Source organism: Mizuhopecten yessoensis, unplaced genomic scaffold (genome assembly GCF_002113885.1).
Source record: "Mizuhopecten yessoensis strain PY_sf001 unplaced genomic scaffold, ASM211388v2 scaffold10901, whole genome shotgun sequence".
NCBI lineage: Eukaryota > Metazoa > Mollusca > Bivalvia > Pectinida > Pectinidae > Mizuhopecten > Mizuhopecten yessoensis.
Window position 1 is genome coordinate 259,037 of NW_018408778.1, and position 17,796 is coordinate 276,832.

Sequence of the window (17,796 nt, forward strand, 5' to 3'; positions counted from 1 at the left end):
GAAATGATGTCTTTAGACTACTGAAATGTTGTCCTTAAACTACTGAAATGTTGTACTTTGACTACAGAAATGGTGTACTTTGACTACTGAAATGATGTCTTTAGACTACTGAAATGTTGTCCTTAAACTACTGAAATGTTGTACTTTGACTACTGAAATGATGTCTTTAGACTACTGAAATGTTGTCCTTAAACTACTGAAATGATGTACTTTGACTACAGAAATGTTGTCCTTTGACTACTGAAATGGTGTCCTTAGACTACTGAAATGTTGTCCTTTGACTACTGAAATGTTGTCCTTAGACTACTGAAATGATGTCTTTATACTACTGAAATAAGATCTACCACCTTAATTACATCAGCCACTTGTGTACGTAGCTCTACAGAGATGATGAGGACAAAAGGACTAAACTGAAATTGAAGATCTGAAGTGGAAGAACCAATGATAGTAACTAAAAAGAAAATGAGTAATAAAATGAAAGATAATTAATATGCTATAAACACAATGTCAATTATTACACCTTTAATTACCTACATGGCAATACCCCTTGTAAATAACTTTGGACTTAAATTGTCAGCTGCCATATATATACAGCAAAGTAATTAAGACAACAGACTCTAGATCTGTTTAAGGCAGAATAAAATCTTTTCTTGATATATACTGAACTGTATGTTGTAATGATCTACTGACATGGACAAAGGAGCAGACAGGAACAGTGAGTGATAGTTAATGGATCAGCATTAAGCTCCTTCTCAGAATATAGAGATTGAGTAAGACGTTTAATTTCTAAAACATCTTTGTTCAGGGGTTCTATACTATTTATGATATATTAATGATGAAAAGTACATGAAAGCCACTTTATCGTTACAAGACACATTCACTGACCAGACATCAACACAGAAAAGGTTATAATTTAATTTCCAAAATAGCAATTACAATGTATATACAAGTATTTATCACTTTTTATCAATAATGCAGGAAGGGTGCCCCAAATATCTAAACAGTCATATGCATGCATTACAACACTTTAAATGAAACAGTATCGTACCTCTGAGTTTGTCTCTTCTGTATAATGTCTAGTCGCTTCTTTCTCTCATGGATTAATTATTTCAATGACCAAAGGACCTGAAAAGAAAAATAAGAATATGCATATATTAATTCAATGCAAAAACTTATTAAAACATGGCTTGCACATTTATAACTAGATACTCTATTGTGCTCTAAGATCCACTGTTGGCTGTACCAGTAACAGTATTACTTACACTGTGTTGTTCTACATACACATTTCACATACCACTCCACCGGTGTTTATTTTGCTGTATATATGTATGTGTGTAGAAGATTTTTCACCAGCACAGAGATATGAGGGTAATGAGATTAAGTTGTACAGCTGGGGACATCTCCACGCTGATCATTGACACACGAGATTCACTCTCACACGGTCACCATTCTTGTACCAGAAAGTTAAGTTCCTCTCACATATTGATTTTCTCTCTGAGAAGACAATCATTTCCAGAGAAAATATATGACAGGGGTTCCGTCAGGCATGCTAACAACAGTGAATGGAGTCTGACAATAGAAATTAGTTCATCAGTCTGCTGGTAGGCATTATTTTCTGTTGTAGATGTCCCCCTCCCCACTTAACATCCTTCTAACTATAAGTCTATAGTTCTTCCCACAAAAGATTAAATTGGTCAAGATGAGCAATGTAACGATCAGGAGTTTAAACATCTAACAAACATATGTTCAAAAACGATCATGGAACAAACAACATTCAGGAAATTTTGAAAAGCAAAATAAAATCAATTGTTACACACGTTAAGGTTGTGTCTCTGTGACCTCTCATTACACAACTCAATTTGATGCTCGTTTTTTATTACACATAGTAATAATATCTTGTAGGTGAACAACATGACATGCACCATATATATGCCTGCCTATACAGAACAATGTTAGAATCTAGACCAGATATCAACATAAATAGATGCCACCCACACACTTCTAAGTTCCAGCAACTGTTTAATGAATAAGCTTGAATTAAGGACAAGTTCAGTTGCATATCATCTGAAGCATCTGCAAGGTTTCAGAGCTGCAAATTGAAGCTACAGCTTTAGGTAATGTTTAATGGTTTCTGAATTAGCAATGGGTTTTAAATACTCTCCTTGTTGCTAATTCAAGGTTTATGTTAACATATAGTAATCAGAATTCAGTGTAAAACATATTTAAATGTTAAATGGGGGTTAACTTTTTTTTTGGGGGGGGGGGATTTTTTCTTCATATATTTGCTAATTGTAATGTATAGTTAATTGCATATTTTATGTTCAGTCATTATTTGTATCTTTTGGAAAAAGTTTCATATCAATCCATTAAAATGACTTTTTTTATGTTCCAGGGGAAATTTTATCGTTTCTTTTATCATATATCTCTTCTTCTTGGCTTTGCCACATTGTTGAAGAACTAATACCATGAGTATAAATATGTTTCTCATCTTACTTTTTATAAAATACTCATGTGTAAGAGTGTCTCATTGACCAGTGATATTACACATGTTGAAGTGTCTCATTAACCTGTCATTACACATGTAGAAGTGTCTCATTAACCTGTCATTACACATGCAGGAGTGTCTCATTGACCTGTCATTACACATGTTGAAGTGTCTCATTGACCTGTCATTACACATGTAGAAGTATGTCTCATTGACCTGTCATTACACATGTAGAAGTGTCTCATTAACCTGTCATTACACATGCAGGAGTGTCTCATTAACCTGTCATTACACATGTAGAAGTGTCTCATTGACCTGTCATTACCCATGTAGAAGTGTCTCATTGCGCTGTCATTACACATGTATAAGTTTGTCTCATTGACCTGTCACTACACATGTAGAAGTGTGTCTCATTGACCTGTCATTAGACATGTAGAAGAGTGTCTCATTGACCTGTCATTACACATGTAGAAGAGTGTCTCATTGACCTGTCATAACACATGTAGAAGTGTCTCATTGACCTGTCTTTACACATGTAGGAGTGTCTCATTAACCTGTCATTACACATGTAGAAGTGTGTCTCATTGACCTGTTGTTACACATGTAGAAGTGTGTCTCATTGACCTGTCATTACACATGTAGAAGTGTCTCATTGACCTGTCATTACACATGTAGAAGTGTCTCATTGACCTGTCATTACACATGTAGAAGTGTCTCATTGACCTGTCATTACACATGTAGAAGTGTCTCATTGACCTGTCATTACACATGTAGAAGTGTCTCATTGACCTGTCATTACACATGTAGAAGTGTCTCATTGACCTGTCATTACACATGTAGAAGTGTCTCATTGACCTGTCATTACACATGTAGGAGTGTCTCATTGACCTGTCATTACACATGTAGAAGTGTGTCTCATTGACCTGTCATTACACATGTAGAAGTGTCTCATTGACCTGTCATTACACATGCAGGAGTGTGTCTCATTGACCTGTCATTACACATGTACTGTAGAAGTTTGTCTCATTGAACTGTTGTTACACATGCAGGAGTGTGTCTCATTGACCTGTCATTACACATGCAGGAGTGTGTCTCATTGACCTGTCATTACACATGTAGAAGTATGTCTCATTGACCTGTCATTACACACGTAGAAGTGTCTCATTGACCTGTCATTACACATGCAGGAGTGTGTCTCATTGACCTGTCATTACACATGCAGGAGTGTGTCTCATTGACCTGTCATTACACATGTACTGTAGAAGTGTGTCTCATTGACCTGTCATTACACATGTAGAAGTGTCTCATTGACCCGTTGTTACACATGTAGGAGTGTCTCATTGACCTGTCATTACACATGAAGGAGTGTGTCTCATTGACCTGTCATTACACATGTAGAAGTGTGTCTCACTGACTCATGATTCAATTTGTCCCCTATAGCATCACAACTGTATCCCTCTTTTTTATTTTACGAAAATTTGGGGAATTGAGTGGGCGGCACCTTGACGATACACACCATCTAATCTGTCGCATGATACGGTGTATTGCGTAAGCTCCGCCCATTATGACAGGAGGGCTACTGTGCTGAGGTGTGATTGACGTTTCAGACCAACCAATAATTTTTGGTGATTTCACAGTGCAGTGACAGTCGGCTTGTCCGCCTCGGTAGATTTTTCAATAAACTTATGTTAAGATAACATTTTATACAATGTATACTAAACGGATACACTTATAATGATGTGTTAATTAATGTACCGGTCCTTTTCAATTATAATCTAGATTGTTTAAAGGGGAAATCTTGTAATCTAGTCAAATTAACCGACACTTGCACATCGTAAATGTTGCCCAAATGTTTATCTCGTTACAAGGCAGTGCTACTTTATATTAAGCATACATTGGTAATTTTAAATAGATCTCGTGGAACTCGTTTCTTTTTAAATATCCACTACAAGACGGGTTTCCCCCCTAGTATGTGCTGGCATTTCTTTTCCGTTCGGGAAATTCAAGTAGCGCTTTCTGTTCGGTTTGCCGATTGTTACTGTGCATCTGTGGTACCGTAGACAGGAACAGCGGACACAGCAGACACAAACATGGCCCAAAGTTTGAATAAAACTTGAACTAGTAATATACTGTATTTTCTCTGTCCAGACTTAATCCCCATCACCCATGAACGCGGGATAGTCGCGGAGGGCTTATCAATGTAAAGCCGGCGGATCTACCTTGAAATAGCCGGCGTTTCTTCCGCGATCATCCCGCGGCTACGAGCGACAGGGATTAAAATTTGTCACTCGGCGGGCGACTGAGTACCAAATCACCTGACGCGTACTGTAGAAGTGTCTCATTGAACTGTTGTTACACATGCAGGAGTGTCTCATTGACCTGTCATTACACATGTAGAAGTGTGTCTCATTGACCTGTTGTTACACATGTAGAAGTATGTCTCACTGACTCATGATTCAATTTGTCCCCTATAGCATCACAACTGTATCCCTCATCCACACATTTCCATGTTCTTTTTAACACATAATGATATTAACATAAATACAGACGGTTAGGTACCTCAAAATAATAATTCCCAACATCATGACTGACGTTTCAAAGGAAATTTCTCAGCATCAAGATTAAAATCCATGACTGTGTTAGCACATCCTCCATTACCACGATCACAAACACCTGTATGTACCTGGATATTATCAGACAACAGACACTGTATTGGTGTGGTGTAAATCTACATTCTCCCCCTGATATCAAGTCAACAGAATAATCCCATTCCCTTTGTGTTACACCAACTTAAGATTTGTCTGGAGATAGTGATAGACAAATGAAAACCAACTGATTACCTCACATGAAAGGAGGTAAACATTCAATCTCTTACAAAAACAAATTTCACATGATAGTAAAAACATAAAAAATATATTTTTGCATATTCATTAAATCTGGAATGGAGGAAAATTTGCATGTATTTAATGCAAACTTGTTAAGTTGTAATTTTGTTCTTTTACATATCTTGCCACCAAATTAAACTTGAAAATTGTAATATTGAGCTTTCTATTTCATGAGATTTATATTTTTATTTCATAGATTTATAAAACAAACAAGAGTATCAGTGGAACTGATGTATGCTCCCCGAAAACAACTTTATAGGAGGCTTTTCCTGTTTGTGAATTTTGCATTTGGTTAGATTTATGTCACATATTGGTAAAAATATAATGAAATGGAGAGTTTGGGAGAAGAAAAATAATGTTTTAACACATTACATACATGTAATGTGTCCGACACATAACATATGCTTCAGCTATGAAATATGAAGGCATATTTTACTGATAATTAATGTATTCTACTATATGCCAGCTATAAATAAGTACTGATAGTTAGTTATGTGTCTATGAATATTTTGGTATTGTAAATTTTGTGGGAGATAGTCAGAATTCAAAGATAGGCTTTTTTAAATTTCATTTCATGAAAGGGTAAGAAAGCAGACAGACAAAAAGAAATTCTCATTTATTTTAATTCTTTATATATACAACTGAAAGAAATCCGATGATTTTTGAAACTTCCCTTTATAAAGTAAACAAATGAGGATAAAAGGCATAAGGAATAAATACAAACCATGTTAGAGTTTCCACACAGTTAGCGACAATGAGACTGATTATTAAGTTGCCCAAACAAACTTTATAAGTTTGGAAGACTTATTGTTTTTGCCCCGTTTCTTATTATTGTAATTCTTCCTCTTCTTCTTCTGGTTCTTGTTCTTAACACAATCTTGTCCTACTGCTTTCTGGAAAACTGGTTCTCTGAATTTAATGAGACTTAACATGATTATCGCTGAGCATGAGCAAATGAATAATTCCACTGGGGTTTTTTTCTGAAAATGTATCACGTGACCAAATGGTGCAGGCAAAGTTATGCTACGGACACAACATTTTAGGAATAACTCTGTAATTAAGGGGTTGTGGGCCCTGAATTTGGTACATGTACAGTGCACATCGCCTTAGTATGACTGATGTATATGTATACACACCAAGTTTCATGATCCTACCTTAAATGTAGGTAAAGTTATGCTCTGGACACGAAAAGGACTGACCGACTGACAAAGACGCAAATATATGCTCCCTCGAAAATTTTCGGGGAGCATAATAAATTTCAACAAGGCTTAGCCTATCTTTTTAAACGAAAAGCTTGGAGAGTTTCTGTCAGAACAACAATTCATAAGAATGTTATCAATGCAGGTATTGGATAAAAAATGCATCTAAATTAAGCTTCCTGAATTCTTTAGATGTTGGTAAACTAGCTAAAGGTCACTCTATCTCTATTACAAAATATAATTATAGATTTTTTTTTTTTAGTTATAATGACTATGAAACTGTACAACACTTCAACATCTTTGTTTTCTCAAATGTTGATTTTCACAAATTCACAAATACGCAAAAGACATCTTAAAGTGTTTCTGTAGTACAATGGCATGATATGAATGATAATCATTACCATGCTCAGAGCGAGGTCAGAAAGAGGTCAAAGGTCATGAGAACTGTACCAGATAACACTGTTGTCTCCATTTCATGGGCTAGTACACCAGTACAAACAAGATAACACCTTGTGTCAGCCTATATGTAAGTTGTACACCAGGCTACCATAATTATAAACATGGCAATGCTTCCTACATGCATTTTAACTACATCTGCCTACCTGGTATGTCCAAGTGTGTACTAGACATGTACAGAGGAAGGAATCACATCATACATATATATACAATCTGTCCATCATTCGTTTTAAAAAGAAATCTTTGTATTTTAAATTCACGTTTTCATAAAAGTATGAAAAATGGAAAGGTTGACAAATTTGCATTACAAAATCTATTAATTGTGTGGTACTTTTGTCTAATTTTCTGATATAAGATTAGCTAGTGTTGATTATTCCAATCATGATCTGCAGTTTGTCCCACACTGACTTTCATATATCATCTGTTAACCTTCCTAACTATCCGTGTAAACCACTTGTGTTATTTTGTTCTATGCTTTACTTTACTCTGCAGTAGCTAGGTAAAATATGTGAGCTCAAGCTGAAGCTACCCACATCATCTCCATGTCTGGAGGTCAGAAGGTTGCGGGGCCCCTACCCCGGCCACCTTAAAGGTAGGGGAAGGCCATAATGCTTGCTGTTTAGTTGCATTCCGCTTCCGCTGTTTTCATCGTTACATTTTCAATATCACTAATTATAATATGACGGTTAATGGTTATCACTGACAACATACATTAAGTTGATAACTTAAAGATGCAAATAGGTCAGTTTGACCTGTTTTGTACAGCCCTGACCCTTCGTCATACCCACCACCACCCTGACACAACCAGGACCCCACACTAACTTCCTAGTGAGGAAAGGAATCCAATACCTATACCACTACAGCCCCAAACCTTATGTTATTTTAATTGAACACATGTATGAATGTAGATTTTTTTTAAACTGTCCTCTTGAGCTGCAGATCTTATTAAGAATTATAGCTTCTACATGTATAACGAATTTGTTATCCAAGTCAACCTATTTGTCTGCTGACATTCACCATGGCCAGTATTTTACCATTGATGTGGTGTAACTATATACACCATCTAAACTGTGTACTGGAGGTACCTGGCTCATATACACCTGATACACACACTCCTGAGTTAAACAGAACCAATGGACTACTACACAGCAGTAGCTATAGGTATACACAAAGTAGGTAAACAGAAATGTCTTTAATAGAGGTGGACCCTGTCCTCCTGGACTAAATGTGTTCTAACACAAGCCATGCAAACGCTATACTACAACAATGTGTTAACATATTCTCAGTAGTTAAATGTTTACAGTAATTACTACAGCAACAAAACACAGAGCCTATAACATAATACAGTACCTACATACATCAGTATATTTACATATATTACTGAAATTGACGATAAACATTTAAAAGCTATTGTAGGAAAACTTTTAAACAAAAACAGCAAGATCACTAGCATCATCCCCTCTGCTCTGTCAAAGTAAATGTGGCTTCATTATACAATAAAACTACAAACTACCTGTACTTGTGTGTAAACTGACAAACCACATCAATCATATCTTCAATATTAATGAACACGTTGTAGGCCTGAATCATGTGTACCAGGAAGACAATGAGATATATACTACTAAGCCAGTCCAGGTGTAACATATAGCAGGGTGTCACCATGACTCCTTCATTGCAGTATATATTTTTTTCATGACAAATGACACATTGTTTTTACCTGTATAAGAAAAGCAAACTATATAGAGACTAGTCTTATCAGAAAATACTAACGTGACATTGCATCGTAAATGTTAACAGTTACATGATGGAAAAAAATGAAAAGTGATAATACAAATTGCAGCGCTACATGTACATTATACAGAAGTGATAAAAAGGTACAATAATTTACTTGGAGTGAAACTATTAGATTATAGATGATGAAAGTTTGTAATGCCAGAATGATCATCATAGTATAGTCACCTATAGGAATATATATAACACAAATGGGTGGTGTAAGATAATACATGTTCTGTGACCCCAAACAACTGACCTTTGAACTGCCACCGAGCTTACAAACTAGGACACCACATCAGTATGTGGGTATATAGTAGATCAACAGATCAGGATGTCTATTACCTATGATACCATCATCCCCACTCAACACACTTGTGAAGGTATACACTGAAATGTTGTATTACATCCTGCTGCATCAGTCCACTGCACTCATAAACATGTGACATGTGTAACTAATTTTATCAAAACATACTGTTCTCCCCTACAACTGAGGCTAATCTTTGGAAGTAGCCTCCAATACGTGTACATGTAGGAGAATGTGTGCATCTCCAATTCAGTTCCTACAGACTTCGTGCATGGCGGTTGTGCTCGGGATTATCTTTGGCTTGGGGATTCTGCTTAGATAACAACATTATTTGGATTGGTTTTTTTAAATTACAATATTGTTGTTTGGATACTTAGCATTGTAGATTATGTGCACATCTTTTAAGTACCTAACATTACATTTTATACATTTACAAGTTCCATGTATTAATATTGCATCTTTTTAAAATTGTAACACATTTTTATTATGATATCAATGCCTTGTATATGTTAAGAGTAATTATATAAATATACTGAAGTAACTGTTTCACTGATGAAAAAACCCAACAAAACTGTAATTCCACAAATAGATGTACTTATGGAGCATTATTATGGATTTCTTAGTAAACAAATTAAGCACTGATTACAAGTTCTTGTTTTCTTCAATTAAAAACATCTGTCTTTACAATAAACTACCAGTGTTTTGTTTCATGGACATCAACATTGACTAGGAAGAAGGTTTAACACCCATGTCTGAAATTAAGTCTGTCCTTCAGCCAATAACTGTAAACACATACCTGTGTTACAACACAGCCCCACACAACTCAGACAACATGTGATAGGCACAATGTATTTACTTAGCCACTGACTGCCAGCATACTGAAGATCAACAACCTATTTCTGCCTTCTCACAATAACACAGACTCTGACATCACAGCTGGCATGTCTAGAATATCAGAACTAAAATGGTTTCTGATTCACACAAAGCCAGTGTTTAGCACACAAAGTGGTTGTAAAAGGCACAACTAAACAACTACTGAGCTAGCTATTGGAGATCTTCTGATAAAATATTCGTGTTGTTGCTATCAGCCGGACTGCAGGGCATGTACCACCAATAGAGGCCTCCTTTGTGCTCACGATTTTCTGTAGACAGATATCTTCAATTCTACACTAATCACCTGTCAATTTACAGAGTGACCAATGGTCAAATTATTACCTAGTTGTAATGATTTACCTGTTTTGTGATGCCTTATCCTTGATGCAAACCGGGAGCCCACCAATCTTCCTCAAATATGGTATGCTTGTATGCACATGTGTATGTGTGTGTGTCGACCAGTGCTTGTGTTTACAACTACAATCTAAGGTGGGATAACTCTTACAGATCTAAAACCTTTTCCATACAATGTTCCCAGGCTAATGTCTACAATTATAGCAAATCTTCTTATAGATATGTCAATATTTTCTAGTTCATGATCTATTATAAAATATAATAAAATGTTTATCTTTTGTTTTTTAATTACTTTAACTATTAATGGGTGAATAGTGCATAGGGAAAGGGCTTAGTAAAAGTTGTATAACTTGTCCCCAACTCAAATTGTACATAAATCACAATAAAATATGTTTAAAATCAAAAATAATATTGGAGTCAAGTTTTGGTGTAAAGCTGTTCCTAAACGTATATCACAATCAACAATATAACTATATAAATCATCCTTATAAAAAATCAATCAACTCCAACTACGGTACACAAAAAATAAAACTGTCTTGATATTCATTCTGGATTACAATAACGGTTACAAATCAAATCAGATTTAAAAGGGGTGTGGTTAATTTCTTTCTTTTTTTATTTTAAGTTTAAACAATATTTATATTTTTTTAAAACAATACACACTTTAAGTCCATTTGTTGATATTATCAGATTTTACACTGTAGAGTCTCTCATCTGTCCATGATGCCATCTCACCTTGGTTTACCAGACAAAGCACATCTATATATATTGTACAGTACCGATAGTAACATCGTTTTTAGCACCAGATCCAACTGAAATATGCGATTCACAAAGATTGCAGAATGGAGCGTTTGGTCCATGACCGCCAGACTTTATCCACTATAACTCATTTTCCTACGACATTTGATATGTGCACAATTATCTTTTCTTTTAGCATTTTGTGTAGTAGAACCAGCAAGTCCCGATAACAAGTTCTTCCTTTAAGAAGACATAACGTTACCTTCAAAATACGAAATATACTACGTAAACACAATTTTTACAAGAGGTCCATTGGACCTGTATCACTCACCTGGTTATATATTTAAGTCATTACAAATGAATACATTAGTACATCTTTATATGAAAATTCCTTAAAACTAGACAAGATCTATGTTCTAACCCAACTGGGACCACAATATCTGAATTTCAACTAATCAGGGGCCTCCATTGAGTTGCCATGTTAACAGATTTTGAAATAAGTAATATGTCATATTACAGGGTGTAATTCCACAATACTTTAATTTTCATTCAACTATAAGCTTTTATAAACCTAAAAACCAATTTTTAACAATTTATGAAAACTACACCACAGAATATGATAATCTAGCTGTACCATTTCTTAGGACCGCAGGTCCAATCAGCCTCATTCAATTAAGAAATGTTCGTTCTTCCTCAATAATGTTTTTTTACCAAATTTTGTACAATCCACTCAGGCAATTAGGGGGTATTAGCGTCTTAAAGCAAAATATTAGATAGTTTTCCTGTTTGGGGCCCTGTCTTTCTAGCCCCAGGTGTCGAACAAGTCTCATTTATTTAGGAAGTTTCCGAGCAAACTTGGTTGAAATCTTCTCTGGCGTTTAGGAGAAGATGCGTTTTAAAGCAAATATAGCTAAGTTCCCCTTCAGGGCCCCGCCTCCCTGGCCTCAGGGGTTGAACCAACCTCACTTATTTAAGAAATGATTGCCCTCCCCTAGTGATACTTCAGAGTAAATTTGGTTGAAATCCTCCCTGGCGTTAAGTAGGAGATGCTTTTTAAAGCAAATTTAGCTAAGTTCCCCTTCAGATGCCCCCCTTGGCCTCAGGGGTGGAACCAACCTCACTTATTTAAGAAATGATTGCCCTCCCCTAGTGATACTTCAGACTAAAATTGGTTGAAATCCTATCTGGCCTTAAGTAGGAGATGCATTTTAAAGCAAATTTAGCTAAGTTCCCCTTCAGATGCCCCCCTTGGCCTCAGGGGTGGAACCAACCTCAGTTATTTAAGAAATGATTGCCCTCCCCTAGTGATACTTCAGAATAAATTTGGTTGAAATCCTCTCTGGCCTTAAGTAGGCGATGCGTTTTAAAGCAAAATTAGCTAAGTTCCCCTTCAGAGCCCCGCCCCCCTGGCCCCAGGGGTCGAACCAACCTCATTTATTTAAGAAATGATTGCCCTCCCCTAGTGATACTTCAGACTAAATTTGGTTGAAATCCTCTCTGGCCTTAAGTAGGAGATGCGTTTTAAAGCAAAATTAGCTAAGTTCCCCTTCAGAGCCCCGCCCCCCTGGCCCCAGGGGTCGAACCAACCTCATTTATTTAAGAAATGATTGCCCTCCCCTAGTGATGCTTAAGGCTTAATCTGTTTGAAATCCTCTTTGGTGTTTAGGAGGAGATAGGTTTTAAAGAAAAAGTTGACAATGGATGACGGACAACGACGACGGACGACGCGCCACGGCATAAGCTCACTTGCCCTTTGGGCAGGTGAGCAAAAAACAACTCAATTATATGTTAAAACACCTCATTAATTACTTGTCGGTAAGTTCAGTAACAACGGTCTTTATATAAACATTTGTAAAAACAGTTCTAGTGTGACTAGTACGTATATAAACAACTCACAACTAATATGTTGGTGAGAAACGGAAACAGGAAATAGATCGTCTTTCTTATGACAAAGGATGGAAAAGTGTAGAGAATACTGAGGGACTTTCCAATATAGGAAAATATTTCGGGCGAAAACGGGCGAAATCCGGGTCAAAATCGTAACCCGGCGGGTGAAGTTATCAAAGCAGGTGAAGGGCTAAAATCCTGGGTGTAACCCGACGAAATCGGGTCATTTCTAGTAAAGATGCCAATATATACAGACAAATTAATCAAGCTCTGTAACATTGCCTATGTCTGAGCAATCACTACTTGTGATCATATACTTCTTGTACCAGTAAAATATACAGGGGATATATACAAAGCAGTATCAATTTAACAGCAAAATAACTACGTATCGAACAATTAAACACCTAATACTAATCTAACTGAGCGCTCCTACTACTGACTGCATGCTCAGAACATGTAAATATACACACGCGGCCAATCGCTCACTGATCTCTCACTGCCCGCTACAGCAACACACATACAGGTCTCTACCGGTACTGATGATAGCTCATCACAGTGGCTAGAGATAGCTTAGTACGGCCGATTTATCACTATGACCACTGCTCGGCACCACTACCTGTACCTAAACTGTACAATTTGTAGAACTTGATCCCCTCGCTAACCTTGATTCTCCTTTTAAGTGGCAACCTGTCTGCTCTCTTGGTTTATTCCGATCAGTCCCGAAATTAAAATATGAACAACTAAGGATCATCAGGAACTTGCATGTATTATTTGAAATATCTCTTTTCGGTACGAATTTGGCCGCCTCACATACCCATATGCCCTACTTGTCACCAAGAGATTGTCCGCATCAACTTATGTAAAAACCCATGTAATTTGCGCACCTGTGTAATTTGCGCAGGCACTTTTTGAGGCTGAAAATCCCCATAATAGCTTCTACTCGAATATTTTGCGCACCAAAAAATTTTGAAAAAAAAGTTCCGAAAATTGATCTCTGAAAATGAAAGACAAACCGCTTGGATTCTTAGGATTTTTGTAATTTGCTTATTATAAGTAAGTTCATAAGTATTGTTTACAGGTACAATGATGTTAAAACTAAGTAGAAACTGCGTAAAATGTGTATTTTGTTGTTTGTTTCCTTTGAAATATCTGATCACACATGACACACACGTGTGCACATAACGGCATACATCAATTCATTTCAGCAATATTTTACATTTACTTGCTTACAAAAACATATCAATTAATAAGTAATTTGATGTGCATATCTCCTGGTGAAAGACATAATTAGATACCTTTTATTGATCATAATTACGATCAGTGAGAAGGGCTCATTATGGCGGCTTGGGTATCGGCACTTCAAACCAGGTTATGTCACAGTTCAGTTTGGCGATACGTTTTGGCCACACAATTTTTACCTACTGTAAAGTTATTAAAACCGGTCATCTGTGGTCATGACTGCTGGTTTGGCGACATTTATAGGTAAGTTAACCGGAGCATATAACTTCACCCACATCATCTGGTCCCGGACAAGAGGCCAGGTAGGATCGCATGCTTCAGCGTAAATTATTGACACTTCTCGACACTAGTCAATAAAAATTACAATGCAGTAATTAGCTAACACGATATCTGTGATTACCTGTTAACAATAGCTCTACTAATTGAAATGATTTGCAGTCGCGATCGACGGACCGTGTTGTTGTTTTTTTCACTCACCAACACGTGGCGTGAATTACGAAGTCCTGCATTGTCATAACTACAGACTGATTTGACCGATAAGGGATTATAAAAAAATATGTTTATACTATAAGCGTGGACAATCAATACATCCTATTCAAATCTACTCCAAGGGGGAAAAAATCAAATCAGACTATTTTAACGAAGTTTCATTTAATAAATATTGAAATAATTCACGAGGTAATTATCGATCACATAATGTTAGATGCGAGATCAACATGAAAGTGAGCCGGGATTTGAAAAAAAATCCTAACAGAACTTACATAGAACCAGAGACGTATAATACAGAGACTGGCAACTTGGTCTTGGCCTTACCATTGGTCACTGGTATCGAGAGTTACGCTTCACCTGCGCCATATTGAATATGCGGTTCGCTGCATTCAACTCAAATCATAATTATGCCATGAGAAAACATCGCAAATCAACGTAACATTAAAACCGTACGTAGCTACAAAATGTAGCTGAGATTTCCATGCGGTTTGGGAGTGCTACATTGAATGTAAACTTGAATGATTAAGTTTAGAAAACCCCAAACATCGAAAGATTGCACATCGTGGCTGTGTTTACATATCGGTAATTATTCTGGCTTCAGGATAACACTATCTCCGTTTTTGTTCTTTAGACAATTTCAAAAAAGTTTTCAGAAATTAATTATATGATAATATTTCTAACCAGGAAATTTAAATGAGGTTGTTACAATACTTGCAAAGTTTCATAATTCAGCTGTGAAAAGACAGGTTTTTCTGAGAAATCAAGTTAAAATGGCGGCTCTGATTTTGAGGGTTATTTCTATCATGACAAATTTTGAACACTATCTCCGGTTTTTTTCTTTAGACAATTTCAAAAAAGTTTTCAGAAATTAGTTATATGATAATATTTCTAACCAGGAAATTAAAATGAGGTTGTTACAATACCTGCAAAGTTTGATAATTGAGCTCTGAAAATACACTTTAAAAAAACCATGTGAAAATGGCGGCTGTGATGTGCGAGAGTTAATTCCTTTCATGACACCGGCACTCCTTTCTCGTTCATCTTTTTATTTCAAAAACTTATTCAGATAAAACATTATATTTCTAACCAGCTTCTTTATATGATCCATATATCTAGGATAAGTGACATGTTGACACGAACTAACGAATACACGATCAAACTCTCACACAGGTAACTCACTGACCAGACTATCGTCACCAGGTCGATAAGCTGTCAAAACAAACACTCGTAGATCATGCGTGATTTTGCGAGATCAGCGAGAGTTGCCAATCTCTGTATTTATACGTCTCTGATAGAACGGAGCTTAAATTGAACAACTACATTTTCATAATAGTAAGCTTATGGGGAAAACGCACCGAGATGTCGCAACGTAATTAAGTTGATCGGCAATTCTCTGACATAGGAATTTGGCTAAACTTTCTTTGTTAACAGTTACCTATTTAATAATACTTTTCACATAAACTCAGGTAACAACACATTATGTATAAACTGTATCTTTTATTAATGTTTGACATAAATAAATTTGTTGATCGTCATTTGTCTTAGAATTCCGTATACCAAGGGAGATAATTCAAGATGGCGGTCTACTAGAATCGTCGATCTTTTCATGAAAAAAACTTGAAATTTCCTTTACCTGTGTATTTTTCGCACCCCCCCACTTTGGGTATTAAATTTCTGGAAAAAAAGTGTGCAAATTACATGGGTTTTTACGGTATGTGTTTTGACTGGGGCTAGTTCTTCTTCTTTAGTTATCCAATCCTCCTTCAATCATTTGAAGATGACGGACTAGTTCAAGGCCAGCTCTACTCAAGCGCATAAATAACATGGAGAAAGGAAAGGAACACAGAGATTTACAAATACAAACAGCTAGCTTGGTACGTTTTTATCACATTAAGACCACTTCTCTATGATCAGGGAAGGTCATACATGTAGGTACACAGAGAGGACTACTTATGATAGGATAGCTTCTGACAACAATACAATTTTTATTTATTCGCTGCCTGGGAATTAATAGCAGTATAATCCACATTTATTTCTGTGCTCCGATCTTTTGCACATTGTTGCTTGCATGCAGAAAGTTTTTCAACATCAATAGAGTAATTTTGGAAATGAAAGTAGAAATTTAGTTAATGTCTGCAACGTTACCAATGTTTATGAAAATGAAGCAAAAACAAGTAAAATAAATATATTTTACTCAAAACCCTGCGGAAAAGTGGCTTTCAACTTCTATCTTTTATTGGATTAAAAATAATAGAAATACACATGGAAGCTATATGAAACATTTAATCATTGTCTGGTTAGCAATATTGGTATCGTTCAATGGCGACGAAAAGGTTGAAGACAAGTTGTCACAATAGAGTGAGGGAAGTGATTGCAAAGTGACTCTCCAGTTATGAATGATGAATGTTTCTCGGAACAAGACTTCTTGGAAAGGGGATTGTGTAACGGACAAAGAATAAGAAAGGAAGATACTGCCTTGCTGGCGATAAGGATGTGCACAGGGGTTTGAAATTCTGACTGTAAATTGAGATAAAAATCATATAAAAAATAAGGTTATTATACTATAAAAAGTACAGTACTTTTGTATAGTAACACCGTTATTTTTCATATTGATTTTTATCTCAATTTACAGTCAGAATTTCAAACCCCTTTGAGATGTGCTCTGCAGTAAGCACCGCCGAGCATGTCGAGTGGCTGGAAGCTCGCACGTTAGGCCTACACTATTCAGTGATTTCACTAACTGTTGTGAAGCGTTTGGTTTCAATCATTAAACATAGTTGTATTCAGATTGTTTACCCCTTGCGTTTGTCGAATGATAAAAATAATTTACAAGGAAACACAAAACATTGGGCTTTCACCTGCACGTCAGGATCATGGATGTAAACATGATATCACGATGTCGGTCTGTATAAGCGTAGGTCGAAAGTTCCTGCCTTGCAACACGTACACCGATATCTAGCTTCATGCAACTACTTTTTCACATCAGCCATGATGTGCTACACACAATAAGATATACGGAAATGCTTACCTTTATCGTTTTGATAAACAGCAATTGTAAAGCAATCGTCAGCAAATATGATTGTGTTCAAGAATGAATTACAAGCGCCCTCTGAC

At 36.3% G+C, this 17,796-nt stretch overlaps 1 protein-coding gene across 2 annotated transcripts in view; it reads right to left on the minus strand.

Moving 5' to 3' along the window:
- LOC110463393 (DNA polymerase zeta catalytic subunit-like) overlaps positions 1-17,796 on the minus strand; it is a 92,590-nt gene extending 74,794 nt beyond the window's left edge. The window contains exons 1-2 of one of the 2 annotated variants that reach the window (XM_021517943.1): positions 17,711-17,796; positions 1,049-1,125 (exon numbers count right to left, since the gene is read on the minus strand). The gene's annotated coding sequence lies outside the window, so the exon portion shown is untranslated. Of the gene's footprint in view, positions 1-1,048; positions 1,126-10,335; positions 10,429-17,710 lie in introns of those variants that run through there. The other variant, XM_021517942.1, reaches the window with a different exon arrangement.